At 39.2% G+C, this 17,830-nt stretch overlaps 1 long non-coding RNA gene across 1 annotated transcript in view; it reads left to right on the top strand.

Moving 5' to 3' along the window:
* Nucleotides 1–2,747: 2,747 nt before the first annotated feature.
* The window catches only part of LOC114066973, a 19,170-nt gene continuing 4,087 nt past the window's right edge, over nt 2,748–17,830 (top strand). Inside the window, exons 1-2 of the long non-coding RNA XR_003573278.1 lie at nt 2,748–4,917; nt 9,744–9,754. This is a non-coding gene — a long non-coding RNA (uncharacterized LOC114066973). The remainder of the gene's footprint in view (nt 4,918–9,743; nt 9,755–17,830) is intronic.

Genomic DNA, 17,830 nt, shown 5'->3' with positions numbered 1-17,830 from the left:
TCTATTTCAATTTGATAAGATCAAATTCTGCCTATATTCCACTATTTAAAAATTTAAAAAAAAAAAATTAAAAAAACACATCTATTTTGTTGTTGACACTTTTTAATTAATGCATTGCCATAGGGGATAGACTGTATTCCTCAATTTAATTAGCTATAGTGTATAATGTTTAATTATAGTATTGTGTTTTGTTTGTCCAGGGGACAGCTTACACATTCCCAGAGTCACTCCTTCTGTTTCACTTGTAGTGTACAGACATTTGAATGTTCTGTAATTAGAAAAGCACATTTTTTTAAAACTTGTGATATTTAGGGATCCTGTTTCCATTTCTTCCTCCAGGGTTTGCAAGATGCTCTTACAGTAAAACAAGTGCCATAAATTTCACCAGACAGGCAAGCAGAATGGCATGTACAAGCTACAGAAATTTATTTCATTTAACTACCAGAAGGCATCTTCAAAATATGATACAGAAAAATAAGAAATGTTACCACTCTGTCTAAATAGTGAAAAATCAGATATACTGATGACTGCTACTTCTCTGTGTGGTAACTTAGCTCTGTGGTGTTTCCTGATATAAAAGTTCTAGGCAGGGTGGTATGGCTCAGCACTCCCAGACTTCTCCCTCACAGTAAATGTAAGTCAAGGCCTTTTCAAAGCATGTCTTTCTACTGACTTTAACAGTTTTTGCATCAGACCTTAATAAAGGAACAAATGACTGGCAAATCTTTGAAGAGCATTGCTCATGGTTGATCTGTATAAAGGAAACGAGTTCAGTGGCATTTTAAGTTTATAGTTGTAGTGTTTGCTTTTCTGGGACAGCTTTTGCTTTTGAATGAATATATTAATACTTCCATTAAATGGTCTTAGAAATTTTATTTAATTGCAGCACAATAGTTTTTATTAGACTAGAAAAAAGATGATGTGGTTTCGAAGAGGGAGCGTAATTAGTTTAAACAGCTTTTGGTATTGTTTGAATGCAGTAGCATCCTTCTAGTAGTTTGTTCCCTTCTGTTGAAAGAAGGGTAGGGATGATGACTGTGTAAACCTCTTGAGGGGCACATATTTTACACGTACATTTCTAGTTGATTTTTTTGTGTGTTGGATTCTTACATCACTTTGAGCTTTTCTGTTGGATGCACTTCTTCAAAGTTTGTGGTTTGCCTGGTCTTCTGGAAGACCAGGCATGGAAGACCTCCATGGGTTTTCCACCTGTCAGGCGTTATGTTTGCATAATGCAGTGGTAACGTGGTACAAAGCAAGTACAGACCAGATGGGTAATACATGAGAAAGTAGTTTTATAGCATCATGTAAATGCCTTACCTACTTAGAGAAAAGGTGCATATGGCTTCCAGTATATTGTATATATTCTTAATGCACTTTTTTTATTATTTTAATAGGCAAATATTGTAGCTGAAACCACAGGTAAAACTGTTTTGTTGAGAGAACATCAAGAAAAACATACTCGTTATCTCTCGCTCAGAGGAGGGTGATGATCAAAATGAAGAGACTTTTCTTCTCATTTAGGGTCTTGTTCTTTTGTTCATTTAATTACTGACTATTTATTTTAGCAAAGACAGAGCTATTATTGACCGCAAATTCTCTTGAATTTTTGATTCCTAACAAGGTTTTCTACATATATGGAACCTTTAAATGTCTGACTTCACACAGCTATAGGTGATACATCTAGTTTTAAATGGCTTGTAGTTTAGCAGACAATAGCAGAGATTTATGTACATTCTTAGGATCTGTAATTTTGTTAAATCACTGTTATTCATTAAGACTTACCACAGAGACACATTTGACCTACACTCGGACTGAGGTGTGTTCATAAACTTTGTTTTGCAACTCAAAGTAAGGTTTTTATTTTTCCTCATATAACGTGGGAGAGGAGCTGTGACACATTGTGTGTGTATGTGTTCTCCAGGCTGCAGTTGTGCTACCTAAGGAAAATTTATCATGTACAGCAGCTCATCAGCCACCCCCCAGTAACACTCCACGGAAATCTACCAGCTCAGTTGTTCATGTAATCAATTAAAATTACTGGTTTATGTTAGCAAAGATTTAGTATTTGGAATTTATCATTACAATTTTCATTGAAATCAGTTTGTCAGGGATTAGAGGAGCTTCTCTGTCCCGAGAAAGGCAAGTGTGAGAATGGCGACAAATAGTTGGAGATAGCTGGGGTTTTTTTAAAAGTGAGATCTGGTTATTTTTTAATTAAATCACCCCATCTGTTTTTGTATTCATCAACAGATCATGAATTTAAAACATTTCTAACATTTCACATTCCATTTTGTTCATATAACCAAATTTGATGACTGTCTTCCAGCAGAAGCAGCTGATCTATATTTTATAATTTTTATGCTACTATGGGTAAAATCATGACTGTCATTAAGGATTAGGATTCATTCCTGTTCAAGACTGGGCACATCTATCACTAGCACGCTTGGACGGTGGCAGCGAGGTCCTCAGGACGTAGATGGATTGCCTTACAGGGCTCATGAGCTCCATCTGCCTGGGGAGTGTCCTAACCGGGAATCGAACCCAGATCTCAGCGTTGACAACGCTGTGGTTTAGCCACTGCACCACCAGGGACACTCCGGCAGATGAACCTCAGGATTAAAGGGTGGGCTCAGTTCCGCGCACACTGTGTCTCACCTAAAAAATCCAATGCGCAGGCTGGAAGGTGGAAAGACCTTCCCCGGTTCTTCGTTCGCGAAGAGACTGGCCATTTCATTTCACTATCACTAAGATTCCGAGTTTATCTTAATTTCTTTGTCCTACTGTCATGGGGATTTTGGTTAGGTTTTTGAGCCTGTCTTTTCTTCCTGTAGTTTCCACAATGAAATGCAACCAGTATCTTGTTACCACGGAGGGATCCAAGGAGGAAAGATAATTCCCTCCATCAGCTGCTTGCCCCTGCCCTACTTTAGGGGTGGGGATGTAAGCAGCAAGTTTTAGGGAGCATTGGAATAAGATTATGTCCTCAGGTGAGATTCATCAGGCTTTACACTGATGCAGCTACTGTCAGAATTTTTACCTTTACCTCTGTCCAGTGAGGTCATGAAGTTATTTCCAGATGTCCCAGAACATCCCGTCAAACTTGAGTTGCCTGTGCAGGGATTCTGATGGCTCTTGGTTTCAGGAAACTTTGATGCTATAGATTAAATACTTTATCTGTTATGTAATTTGCTGTCTTGTTGCAGGTTGCACTTAATTGTAATCAGGTAATTCACTTCTGTCTCAGATGAGAAGTAAGAAAACTTGGGTGTAAGTGGAGGAGTGTTTGTGTAGATATAGTTACTTTTTGCTCATTTACCTCATTGGTGGTCCATTACTTTCAAGTGTACCAGAGAACTCTTTGTCCAGTTGCAGGCTCTAGGGCTAAGCAAAAGAGTTGCAGCTGGATTTTAAGTCTTGCCTAGTTCCTTTGAAATATTGACCATTGTAAGCTAAAGAAATCCCATTTGAAAAAATCTGTTTATATATCTACTTTAACTTAGTGCTCTGTACTCAACATGATTTAGAACAGTGATATTCCACACATGCATTCTTTCCCATTGTGTCCAGGTACTGAGAAACTCAACCCATCTGGCCATTGTCAGACTTCATAGAAAGCAGGAGAACAATTCCAAATGTGATTTTTAATTCCCAAATTGATGTTTTTTAAAAAATAAGAGCCTACTTCCCAAACTTTTGATTAAACTGAAATGCCTGGTTTTGAACCATTTATGTAAAGAATCAGTCCTGAGAGTTGCCTGTGTCAGATTTTAAAAATTTTGAATTGATAGTGAAGTGGAGGAACAGAATTGCTAAATGTTTTATATGTTGAATATTTAACTTCAAAATTTTTAATTTCACTTTTAAAGTAGAATTAGGACAATTAAGACATTCTCAGTCATTACCATTAATGTACCATTAATCATTGTATCATTAAAACCTGTGATGGATCTATGTGATTTTATAAAGAAATCAATAAAGAAAAATAAAGTAGTTGTAAAACTGGGACTGAGTGAAATCCAGGTGCTCCAAGTTAGTGGCAAATGTCTTTAGGGCCAGGAGTTCGGCCCAATGTGACAGAAATTCTGCCTTTTCATTACATCATGATGGCTGAAGGAAAAATATCAGTGCCTTTTGTAACAATACTTGAAAGTGTTCCTTTACAGAAATCTGGAGTACTGATTGAAATAAGGTATTTGAATTTCATGGTTTGCAAGTTTCACAGGGGTTTAATTCTACTAATTCTAAAACTGTGGAGAGTTTTCCTTCTTCATGTTTTTGAATTAAGTTGAAATTAAGGTGCTTATTTGTCAGGCTGCTTTTCTTACAGAATACTTTAAAATATGGTTGTTTCTTCCTCTCAGTCTTGTGAACTTACTTCTGAAACTATTGTTACCTCTTTTGTGCACTTCGGAATAAACTTGGCAGGGAGACTTCAAACAGCTTGCTGAAATTGTGGTTTGAGTGAGATGGAAGGCAAAACATGCACTGATCTAGAAGGGCAAAGGTGATACTTCTTGGTATTTGAGGGGTGGAGGGTTGGTCTTTGTTTTGGACTTTTTTTCATCTGCTCTACAGATCAGCAGAGATTCTTTTCATGGCAGAAAGTTGTGTGTAGAGACAGCGAGGAAGGATCAGGTTCTCTCACTGTGAAACCATGTATCTTCATTTAGGTTCTGATGCTGGGATATTTAAAAATCTCAGCAGTGTAATACTAGTGAAGAAAGTCACATTTGAGCACTTAACACCTTAATAAATGTCTCTATGTGGTTTAAGAGGAAAGACAGGAATTTTTTTTCTTTTTCTTTGAGAATTTCAGTGTTGCTTTGTGGACATTGGGATATTTTTGTCTGCTCTTTGAGATACTAAACCTTTGTTTTTCCATTACATGTGATGCAAAGCCTTTTAAAAGATGTGGTTTGTATTTGTGGTTACAAAATATGCTAAAGCATTAAAATGAAAGCACTCATCTACAGCTGATGTAGGTAATGTAAATTCTTCACAGAGAGTGTTGCCTGACAGTGTTCTTAACAATATTCATGGATTATGATCCTTTTTAAATAAAAGGTAAATGTCTTGTGATATTATAAGAACAAATAAATACACTGTAGAAGAAATGTCAGCCTCGGATATCAATCCAACAAATAAACAGTGATTAAAGAATGTACGCTTCTCTCCTGTGAAACCTCTTTCTTCTTGTAAAGCTTTTTCATGGAAAAATAAGCATTAAAAAAATTTTATGTTTTCTTCCAAGGCTGGATTTGTCTGTCAATCTTTGCATGAACACTGATCTAGAAGTTATGAAATGTGTCTGCTGTAAGGTGTTACAGCTTGATTAAAATCCTTTAATTAAGAAATACTCTTCGTTTCACACTTCCTTTTCCCCCTGGCTCTGCAACCATGGGTGTCAGACATTCCATCAGTGACCCGAGGGTCATTAAAATAGTGTGAGTCGTGAGAACTCCCCACCTTCAGGGTTACCCAGGGGTCTGAAAACAAGAGATCTGGGTTTATTTCGTTTCTCTACAAAAGAGAGATTAGAAGTGGTGTATTGCATGAGTCATAGGCTGCCTGACCGTGGCCTTCAGTTTATTGCAGAGATCCCACAGCAAACACAGCTACTGGAATAGATCTCTGCGTTGGGCTCCACTTGAAGCAGTGTTTCTTAGCCTAAACACCACTGGGCCTACACTCTTTGTGGTGCCTGTTTAATAATAATTATGGTTGAACCATTTTTAACAGCAGTTTCTAAGAAATATACTCAGATAACAGTTTTTCAGCTTGGACACAGAGTGCTAATCCAGGCTCTCCTGTGCACCAGTACAACTGAAGACAGACATCAACATGCTTATGAAGATAATCCCTTATTTGTGCTGCTCATCATGTTTTTATTGTTACAGTCGTTTCTCATTAATGAAAGCATCCTATGCCAAAAAATCGGTAATATCTACTATAGATGAGCCCCAGAAATTGTAGCGTAACTATGTTGATATTGTGTTGTTTCCCCCACCCCACTAAAGATTATTCCTCATGTCTATTCATTTGTTGGAATATTTAAAACATTTTTACACGTTGCTTATAAAACTCAGCTAACTTTCTTTGATTCGCATCCAGATGAAATATATTCAGCTTAGCCTGATGCGGTAAGTCTGAGTTTTACAAACATTCAAAATTTATTTTTAATTTCTGTTTTATTATAAAGCGCATCAAAAGCTTCTGCCAAGACTAACTCAGCGAAGCTCAGGCAGGGTCTCAAAATCTTTCAGCGTCTCAGTGAGCATTTGCCTCAGATCATAAAGCTGAACATTTGCTGGCTGTCAGTCGTCATCTCTGAAATGACACCTTCACCCCCAACTTCTAAGGATTCTTAAAACAGTCAGCCTGTGCGTACACTGACTGGCACATTCCTCGTGCAAACAAATTTGTGTATAATGGCAGTTGTGGGACTGAGCTGGGCTCCTGCATTTTGCCAGAGCCCAGGGAGGCACTGCCCAGTAGAGATTTCTGTGGTCACAAAGTCACGCTGCTCTAGGAAACTATTAATTAGGTTGTTTCTAAGGGCAAGGGAAAGGAGCCTTTCATGTTCAAATCACTAACTGGGCCAAGGTATTTTCTTGTTGTCGCAAGCCATTCTGCAATCTCCTGCCAAGAGGAACTTGGGTAAATGGGGCTTTGAAAGGCTCCTCTCCCTGCCCTGTCCTTCCCATCTGAAAGTAGTTTCCTGTGGCTGTTCAAAATCATGACCCTGCTGCCTAATCTGAATTTTATCTTTTTTTGCCTGTCACCCTGGTGTTTTGCACACACAATCCCACCAGAAGCTGAAAACAATACCTGATGGCTATTTAATGTGCCAGTGTGTGTAGCAGAGTTCTACCCTTGATGTAAATGGCCTTTATAGAGCTGATTTGTTCTCCTTTGCCCTCTTCTTTAGGCACAAAAATCAAAGCAGAGGTGAGTATTTCAGCCTTTACATGTAAAAGAGTAGCTTTCTAAAGCATTCCTACAGCAGCACTTTTGGTGGTTTGTTTTTTTTTTTTGGAAAAGCATTAGCAAGTTGTAACCCTTTGTTAAATCTCACTGTAATTTTTCCATCTCAGGCATTCTCTTAAGCAGGGTACATGCAAAGACCAGTGCTCAGAGCTCCCAGCCAGAGCTCAGGGTGTAAATAGTGATTAACTAGCGTTAAACTGCAATATTAAGGACTAGTTAGATGTTAATGAAGAGGTTATTTCAGTACAACCAAATACTTAGGTAAATTTACTCTTGTGCTGTATATTCACTCACAAATTCCATCTGCCATGGAACTGCAATGTTATTTTTGAAGCTATCATTGCAATTATTGCCCTTGAGAACTAAAAAGTTGTTCTAACACTGTTTTGTTTACTAATGACAGGGCAGCACATCAGGTTTGGTATCTGCTTTATACAGCAGAGCTTGGGAAAGCACATCAGCTCCCTGGTGAAGTGCACCCTGCATCTGAGACAACAGCACGCAAGTGTGACGTGCTGTAAGCAGAGCAAAGCAGAGTCAGCAGTTTAATGATGTGTTTATTGATACAGTGATTTATCATTAATGAAAGCATTAACGTGTGTCAGCAGCATCAAGTTCTCTGCGTCTTCCCTCCCTCTCCTGGTGTACACTGACACACTTGACTGGAGCTGCAATGTTTTCCAAGTTATCTGTGGTTGATACCAAGACACAGAGATCACCAAGAATGAGAGATGTAACCATTTTGCAGAATCTCAATACATTCAGCAAGTGGAATGACAGGAGAAAATAAAAAATGGAAATGCACCAAGCAATGCATAGGAGCATCAATGACTAAATGGCAGTTAAATCCAAAGGAAACTTGCTGAGGGCTACTGAGAAACCCATCATTTGAATTTTCCTTTCCTTTATGCAGTTGAGTGAAGATGGATTTAATTTGCATTTTTGCCATGTTCTTAGCAGTGGAAGTGCCATAAAGTGCTGCTGTTATCACAGATTCAAATCAGATGTGTATGTGGCAGAACTTCTTAGACCTTACGAGGACGGTGCAGAGGGTGTAATGGAGTCTCAAGCAGAGAGTGACAAAAATTTGCCTCACAAATTCACTGCTAAGTGTAAAATGAAACATTTACTGAATCATAACAGGATTAGTTATGAATTTAAACTAGCAAGGGATTAAAATTTTTATTTACTTCAGGATGCTGAACAGAACGATTCTCTTTATAGGAGGCTCAGGCTACATGCAAGTGCACGAAATACAGGAAAAATGCAGATCTTAACCAAGAGAAGTGCAATAGGATGGATGGTATATTTTATACAGAAGCATAAGCATCTTTTTTCCAATATGTAGCAAGCTTACTGATTAAAAAAAAAAAAAAAAGTATTTTTACATGTTTGCAAGAATAATAGTGGATGGAGAGCCTCAGCAACTTTGTGACCTGCCTCTGGTCTATCTAAGCGCATCACCTGTAATCACAAGATTATATATTTTTCTTATACACTTGGTACAGGGTCTTTCCTGCTTCATATACTGTGAAGCAGTATCACCATGATACCCTCTGCATATCCCAGTTTTTGTTTTGACAGCAGGGGAGACTACCTTACTACAGGCACCTGAGAGCAGACATACATCTGCTTTCCAGGAACAGCCCAGCTCAGATGAACCTTTCATAGTAATTGTTTTCCACCTTCTCCTAAAATGCAGAAAGCGTATGGAGTACCTTGTGCAGCAATAAGCAAAAATTGGTGAGGATTTAATCCATGCTCAAGCTTCTCACAGTTTCAAAGGGAAGTTTTATTTACAATTAAAAAGGTGTCAGGAAAGAGTTAATTTGCTATTTGCAAAAAATCCCAGTCTAGGAAAATTGTTGTATTTTAAACTCAGAAATGTTTACAGAAATTTTCAGAAAGAGGAATCAAGTTATTCCAAAGCAATTCTGACCTGCCAGCTTTACAGCACAAGGTCTGTTGTCAGCTAAGGAAGTTGGTGAGGAATGCTGAATGTTCCAGCACAGCAGTTCAGTAGTAAACCTCAGCATTAAAGGCTGCTTACTGAGTTCTCCTCAGTTTGGGAAGAGACTCAATTCAGTCACAAGTTTAACTCTGTGATATAAACCACATGAGGGCTGGACCCTTAGGTGGAATAAATGAATTTTCCTGCTTCTAACTGGACAGAGGAGTTTATACATTTCTCTCAGGCAGCATTTATTCCTACATTATTGTGCTTCTCTTGTTAATCTCTGCAAAGTTTTTTCTTAGTGACTGTCACATGATCCTTTTCACTCTACATTTATCTCTCTAATTAGTTCTCCCAGAGCTTGCCAGCGCAGTGACTGACTCCTATAACTCAAAAGAAAAAATAATTTAGTTTCTCATGTACTGGGAAAAAAAAAATACTACTAAGCAGTACCTCCCTTTCCCTTTTTACATTCATGAAATGTGCTGTTAACAAGAGGTCTGGCTTCCTCTCTCTCACTCCTGTATTACATCCCACTAATTTGGCCATGCTGGCCACTGAAATTGCTCTCAGCAAGGTTTCTAATGATGCATTTTTAGCCAGCTATCATCAGTATTCTTGGTTTACCAGCTGCCTTCAACATATACAACCAGTCCTTTAGTTTTGAAATTTTCATTTTGTTTGCCTTTGTAGCTCTCTTTACTCCAAATCTCTGCATACTTTGGAAACTGCAACTTCATCATATCCTTGGCTGAATGGTCTGCATCTTCCCCATCTCCACCTTCTCTGCTCTCTCTAGTCTGAACATTTGTTCAAGGTTTCTATCTCATGTCTCAGTTTCTACAATACACCGTGTTAGTTACAGAATCTTGTCCTGCCTCTTACCTATCCAAAATGTGTCTTTGCCAAGTGTTGGTTTCATAGCCTGAAGGGTGATGACTGAAACATGGCTTTCTTGAATTCAACTGTCAGCTCTCTCTAATATCAAGCATATGTTGCACCTTCGCAGGTTTCAGTGTGCCTCACAGCATAGTCATTTCCTATCTGCAAGGTATTTCCCAAGATTTTTTCAAGATATACCAACTCCAGCCTCTTTTTATCTGTCTGCACCATTATCCACTATTATTCTTGCAAATATTGCACAAAGTACCTCTGAGGCTACCCTTAATTTTTAAAAGGATTTCCTCATCAGTGTTATCAAAGCCTTTCTTACAATACTGAACCAGTGTCAACCTTTAGGCTTTCCTGGACTAAAATCACTCTTAAACCAACAATATCTCATTGTTTGCTGTCAGACTCTGACTGTTGGCTGTGCTGTACTGTTTGTTGCCTCGTGTTGTCCATCAGCTGTAGGATCTCAGTGTAAGCTCTCTGTGGACATGGGACTTTCTTATTCCTGTGTGTTTACACAGCACCCAATGCCATGGAGTTTTTCCTGAGAAGTGTGGTAATATAAATGGTAATAACAGTTGGTATGACAGGTTTATTTCCCTGGCAGTGCTTAATCTTATCAAAGCAGCTTTTAAAATTGATTTGGGAGCCAGAAAAATAAAGCGAATGGCTTGTACAAAATTTGAATTTCTGCTTCCATCGTTCCAATGTCTTGCTTTTGCCTTGCTGTTTGTAGACAAATCTCCCACTGCTCGTTCCACTGAAGCTTCAGCAATGTATAAGCAAATAAATGAAAAAAACCTTCCCTGAACTGAAAGGATTATGTCCTTAGTCTAGGAATTCCGGAAGGGCACATGGAGTTCAGCTGAGCTGGATGTCTCTCCAGGTTCAAGTCCTAAAGGATCCAAAGATTTTATCATGCTTTTTATAGGGATGTTTGATCACATGCTGAAAAAATGTTGAAGTTGGCTAGAGTTGCATCTGTCTTCGTAATATTTATTGGCTTTTTTAGTTGGTTCCAGTGGATAAAGAGACAATTGGTTGAAACAGATAAAAAGCAAAAATAGTATCAGACATAGGGTTTGATCCTGAACTGTGACCTCAGACTTCCACCAAAATACAGCAGATCCTACTCATGTGAGGGAAGGGATGGGCCTTCCCATTGCAGGCTGTTGCAAAGGGCACATTTGCAGTGTCTGTAGGAGGTGAGGTTTGTGGGTATATTTAATTCCCATAGAAGTACACTCCATGGCTTTGGAGAAGCCACAAGGCTGTCTCCTGAACTGCTGATTGTTACCCTTATATGGAAGTCTGAGTTACTGATCAGTGATCTTTCTTAGCACCTACCTGACTTTTTGGCACTGAGCATCTGGAAGATCGTGAACAATTTCATTGATTTAACTTGAAGGATTAGAAATAGGGCAGAAGGATTGAATCTCCTCAGCCACTGATCTTCTCTTCTGTATAAGCTGTTCTTTCCATATTTCTCCACACACAGCATCAGAAGCTGCTTCCCATTATCCCCTTATTCTTTGCTACATGTGCTGCCACTGCTCCTGCAAAGGGGTACAGGATGGAGTGGAAGCTCTCAGCTCCCTCTTTTAGGGAGAGGCTTTGGGCTGTTTGGACCACAGCTTGTTTCTTCTGAAAAAAAGACAATAGTCAAAGTCCTGTTAGTACCAGTTGGATGGGACTGCTCCATGGGAGGCCTGTCTCAGTGGAGAAGAAAGATGTGATAGCCCCTTTTTTGCCGCTGGGACACGCTGCTGTGCCCTGACTCTGCTGTAGTTCATGAAATAGCGGTGATTTCACCTCCAGTATTGCAGAGCTGCAGCCCAGGCAGGAGGTAATGACAGGCATTTATAACTGAGACCAGCAATCTGCCAGGTTTGATGTCTCTGGTCAATAAGGGAGTGTGGAAGCCTTGCCCTGAGATGGAGTTGTGTGAGACCTCCGTGCCAGGGGGGAATTATGGAGTGCTCTGACTGCAGTGTAACCACCCAGACAGATGGATGGTCAGAAAGCCTTTCTTTTGGAGAAGTTCTGCAATCATACATAAATCTTCTGGCCTGGCCTGGTTTATTTTTACCTTTAATCCTGAAGAATTCCTGTCTGATATTCTAACCTTGCTTTCTGATGTTTTATTAGAACTAACTTGCAAAGCCTCTTTCCAGTATGTGTGGAATCCTGTGCTCAGCTCTTCACTAAAACTGCCTTTTTAACTCTTTCACACCTTCCCCTGGTTGATTTTTCTTTTAAGGTAATATAGTATCTAAGGTAAATATTGGAAGAAACAATGTGGTGTTTTCCCTTTTCTGTAAAATGGAGGGACTTGAAGTGTAAAACACCTAGTACATGATATTAACTTGGGAAATAAGCATCTAAGAATCATAAAATTCAGAAAAAAAAAAAAGCTATTATCTTATGTTCTTTTTTTTCCCCCAGATTCCCTAACTTTGGTTTGTTTGTTTATTTTACAGTTGAAAATATATATTTTTTGGAAGGTATTCTCGGTTTTGACTGACAAAATCACTTCTAAATCAGAGTAAATTTTTTCTCATAATACTTTTTTTCTACCAAGAAAGAAAATTTAAGTGCCATCACTGCGTGTCCTGATGAACTGTACATGGCAGATGTGGAGGTGCTGAACGAGGCCCCTGCTGCCCAGCCCAGCCATGGCAAGGGAAAGGCTGTGCAGAGCAGGAGCTGCCTGCCCAGAGGAACCAACAGTCTGAGAATAAAGTAAGAAACAGAAGCTGGACATTACATGCAGAGGGAGTGCAATGAAATAAAAGTGAGATATTTCAGATCAGTACAGTAAGGGCAAGTTGTTAGAATAGTCCTTGGCCTGCCTGATGCCTGCAAATACCACAGCTCTAAAATTTTCCAAGGTAGGGCTGAGTTGTTGGCAGGGTCAGGCAGCTTACAAGCAGTGTGTCTAGTAGTATCTGTGCTTTTCCATGCCAGGTCCCCTCAGTGCCAAGGAAAGCTCCTACACAGCTTTAATTTGCTGATTTAGACACAGTGTCTGTGAGCAAACACCCTAGAAGACAAATTCTATAAAAGATCTGTTTTGGAAGACGGTGGTCTTTTCAGAACACCTATTGAGCCCTAGATTTTCCAAATTATGGAGATGCTTCATTGTCCAGATGCATTTCTGCTGGTTGCAGAGAGTTTATTCACTGTAGCTGAGGTCTGCCTGTAGATAAATATGTAGCTGCTTAAGCACACACCTATTTTCATGTGCCTACCCCACTGGGGCTGTAGCCCTAACTTGGGATTGATGAGTGTTGCTGTAATAGACTTAAATGATGAAAATTACAGATTCTTTCTTAGATGCCCATTATAGATTTTTAAAAATCCTACACTTCCTTATTTAAAACCCTCGACTGCAGATCACCACCTCTCCAGGAGAACTGACAGCCTGTTATAAGCAGGCCTGCATGATGACAGATATGTGATTATATTTAAATAGCCCTGTCATAAAAAGCATTTCCTAGATTTTTTTTCTCCTTAGCCTGATATTTAAAAGGTTGTACTTCATTTTCTGTGTTTTTAATGAAAACCTTCTGCAGTGTGAAAAAGGAACTAAAAGCCCTGAGTTAAGCATGAGAGTACCATTTATCATACAAAATAAATATGTAAAAAATGCAAAAAGAAGGAATTCTATAATATGTCTGTGAGAGCTTCTACTGGTGGCAAAAAATGTTCCAGTCTGTTCAAAACACAGATGAATTTGAATTTCATTTCCAAAGAAAGGCTCCTGTTGCTAATCTCCCCTGTCCTGCTGTTTGAACTCATGAGCTTCAGAGATGATAAGAACATGTTATTATGCAAACTATCAAAGTTTATTTACACAACTTCTTAAAACAGATTCTTTCAGTGTTGTGGCCAGGTGGTTAACATCCATTGTCAAATTTTTTAAGCATGCCAGTTCGGTAGTACACATTCCCCACCCTGTAAGCAAGATATAATCTGCTGTTCAATGCTCTGTTCTCCTAAATCTGAGGGGTTAACACGCTCTCATCTTTAAACTCCTGGAATCCTTCTTTTCCTTTGATTGTAAAATCTGTGAACATTTTCACAGAGCACATCCTCAATAAACACAATAAAGAATCAAATAACCTAAGCAACTTTAAGTTCCAAATTAAATTATATATCAAACAGGAATCCGGCAATGCAGTGCTAGTCTACCATAAAATCTTTCATCTATGCAAATCCTGTGAGCACTCCAGTGCTCTCAAATTGTCAGGTGAGCTCTCTGTGCTAAATATTTTTAAGTGGCTTAAGCACTTAAGCACTCCAACACTCAATTCTGGGATTCCCACCTTAATGTTCCCTTGAAGGATCTAGTTTACAAAGGATGGTTGCTCAATCCTTTCCGAACCGCAGGCTGTTCACCTCCTGGTGTCTCTAAACTGGGGCAACAATTTAACTACAAACCATTTATTACAGCTGGGCATTGTTAGATCTTTTCCTATATTTTAAAAAGCATTGCTTCTGCATGGGATATAAATCACAGAATAAAATGTATCAGGGGAAATTGGAAACGGAGATACCACTTCATATACAAAGGAAATATTGGAAGATTTATTACCAGTGATTTTCTTAAATCTGCTTAGACAGTCAGGACGTCTTCCAGAATGGATATGGCTGCAGTTTTTCATATCCATAGATCAGCAGTTTGTGGGGCAAACTAAAGAGCTCAGAGTCGAACTAAAGGGCAACAACAGTAATGAAATGTTGTCCAGTGAGCACCAAACTGCCAGGGGGCTGCTGGAAATCACAACCCCAAATGAGGGTCTGGGTATCACACCTACACCTCAGGCAAGAGGTGGATGTGAGAGTGGGAGATTTCGTGTGTGCTGAGACCATCTCTGACTCAGTGCCACAGGGACCAAGCTTTCACTGGAACCTTTAGCACATGGGGGCATCATTTTGAAATATATATATATATATATTCTTAAGCCTTAAATCAAGTTACTTAAAAAGATTGGTTGGATATTTGTGACCTATGTCACCAGCAGGGTTATTTGAGTAAAGGCCACAGTAACTTAGATTACTTTGCCATTGATGTGGACTGGAAGACCACGTCTCCAAAGTGGCAGCAATAACAGAAGCAAAGTCACCTGAATGGAACTGCTAATTCTGGGCAAACTCATTGAGAAGCTTTAGGCAACTTGACTGTTTTTCATAAGAGGGGAAAAAAAAAATAAAAAGGTGCTAGAACATTGCATAATGCAGACACTTAACAAACATTTCCACAACCTTGGAATCCAAAAATGATTTTCACTTCCTTATCTCTTTTGATATTACTTCCCCTGACAATGAGAACTGCCTGAAAACTGCATAGTGCTTTCCAGCTTGACCTTTGCTGCATTTTTTCTTTGACAAGTGACACTGATAAAATTATATAGCAGACAAAAAAAGCAAATTAATCATGAAAGACTTATTTTGAAACTGTAGGAAAATATATACCTGGGCATGACATTCGGGAGCTGATTAAATCACCACATTTGCAATTCCAGAGAAAAAGAAATTTCAAGCAAAATTTTCAGAGAGAAAGAAACAGATAAGCAACAATATCCGTGGACAAGAAAACCAAGAATTCTGAGTGTGTGTGTGGCATCAGGGAGGACAGAAGCACTCACAGAATATTAGAATCATGGAGTATTTTGAACTGGAAGGGACCATACTGTGAGTTTTATTCGTGTAGATATCACTTTCAGTCAGGTTACATCTACCAAATCTCTTTTTTCAGAAACTGGAACTTTTGTCCTCCAGAAAGTTTCCAAGTAGGAAGCAAGCGTTATCCACTTCATACCTAATTTAATACCTATTATTGGTAGTGTCAGTCTACTCTGAGTGGCCATGCAGCCATGCTCCAGGAGTATAACTCATCATAGCTAACTGGCATTAGGCTGACTGCAGAAAGGCGAAATGCTGAGCAAATTGGGAAAGAGAAGTGCTTTTTAGCAGGTCCTTCCAGGACTGAGCGAAAGCATAGAGCTGAAAAGACAGTAACAGACATTTTTGTGCAGTACATTTCATCCCCAGATATGCCTAATCTTGAATTGCTGCTGCCACAAATGGGGCTGATCTGTGGATGAGAGGACTGTACCTCTCTATCCCAAACCAGCAAGAATGTGCAGAAAGCAAAGATACACAAATTAAATCCTGCCAACATGTTCATTTCTTTATTTGTGTCGGGAAGGTGAAAGACAGAGCAGACTTTCTAGACTATTTTGGTAACTGGAATGATTTAAAAACATGGCTAGGCAGCAGTGTGCACAGACTTCAGGCTGTTCTGACAGCTCATCTAAGTCATCATCTTCAGCATCACTTGCTGTTTGGTTACTAGAAATCCTTGGGCTTGAGTGCTTCACTCATCCTGCGGAATTCCAAAACATTCCATCTGGGGTTTTTCTGTTTGTCACATAAGGACATGTCTCCACAGAGAATATAATTGGATGAGCAGCTTCCTTTGCCTTTGTGCTCTGCTCTTGGAGTTGGAGTTGGATACAATGACAAACCTGGGCCAGACTCACGTCATCTGCAAAGAGGAGTCATTGGGAGCTGCAAGGTCCTGCAGCTCATCAAGGCTCAGGAATGCCACTGGAAGCTGAAAATCTTGGCTACTGTGACAGGGAACGAGCAGCAGAGAGGTAACAGCCCAGCCTTCTGATTTTCCACTGCACAATGGGGGAAACTACTGCAAAGTGGGACAGGAAATTTTTGTCCATGTGTCAAGTGTCTCTCCTCCTGCTGGGGTCTGGACAGTGAGGTATGATGCTAATAATTGTAAACGGGAGCTGAACTTTCAAGATGAATTTTCAAGGCTTTGTGGAAGTGAGTTTAGTGTTCTTAATATGTACTTAACTTTACATAACACCCTCCACCTGAGAGGTCACTTAGGGGCTACACAAATACAGACCAGCATATTAATGTACCACCTTATCGTAAGGAAACACAAACCTATGGCACATCATACAAGAACATGACAAACATAACAGCTCCAGGATGTGTTGCTCCCTGCCAAACTATCACATGGAAATGGAGATTAAGTAGCTGTCTTAGCTGGGATCTGGAGATAGTACCCCTATTTTTAGGGCTTTTTAATGACTGCAGAAAGCCAAAGCTTTGTCTTTGAGTATCATTTGACAGTGGAATAATTAATGTGATGATGCTGGTTTAGATGCTATGCATGTGCTTAAAACTGACCTCCCAAAAGACCCAATTGCATGAGTTATTCTGTCATGCACCCTGATTTAGGAACCAAACTCTATACTGTAAAGATGACTCATAACTGCTAACCGCTATCTACGCCTGCAAGTGACAGAGAATACCTGAACAAAATGCCAGGACTTCTTCATAAAGTTGTAGCACAGGCCAATGGCACCCTCTTCCCAAGCAGGGCTGGGCTGTTGGGCCACTGTTGCTGTCTCAGGGGCAGGGAAGCTCTGAAACCTCAGTATTGTGGCCCTTACAAACACATGTGGGTACCTAAACATAAATTAAGAGATTTCTGCAGTCAAATTTCAAGTTGGTGATTAGATTCTTCTTGGGCTGGGCACGGGGGGAGTGCAAGACACGTGATTGCTCTCCAAGACCAAATGTACCAAAATACCACCTGGGTAAGAGTCTGAATTTCACCTTTAAACACAAGTCCTCACTTCAGTGTTCTCTAAAGTCCTCCTTGAGCCTTTAAATCTTTGCACTGAAAACATATTCTCTTGATAAGATACGTGATTTAATAACCTGAAGAAAGAAAAGAAAAGAAAAAGAAAAAGAAAAGAAAAGAAAAGAAAAGAAAAGAAAAGAAAAGAAAAGAAAAGAAAAGAAAAGAAAAGAAAAGAAAAGAAAAGAAAAGAAAAGAAAAGAAAAGAAAAGAAAAGAAAAGAAAAGAAAAGAAAAGAAAAGAAAAGAAAAGAAAAGAAAAGAAAAGAAAAGAAAAGAAAAGAAAAGAAAAGAAAAGAAAAGAAAAGAAAAGAAAAG

This window comes from Empidonax traillii, unplaced genomic scaffold, assembly GCF_003031625.1.
Source record: "Empidonax traillii isolate 1590-97213 ecotype Southwest subspecies unplaced genomic scaffold, ASM303162v1 scaffold839:size271545, whole genome shotgun sequence".
NCBI lineage: Eukaryota > Metazoa > Chordata > Aves > Passeriformes > Tyrannidae > Empidonax > Empidonax traillii.
Note: the sequence above shows the minus strand (reverse complement) of the source record. Positions and strands in the feature narration are given on the sequence as shown.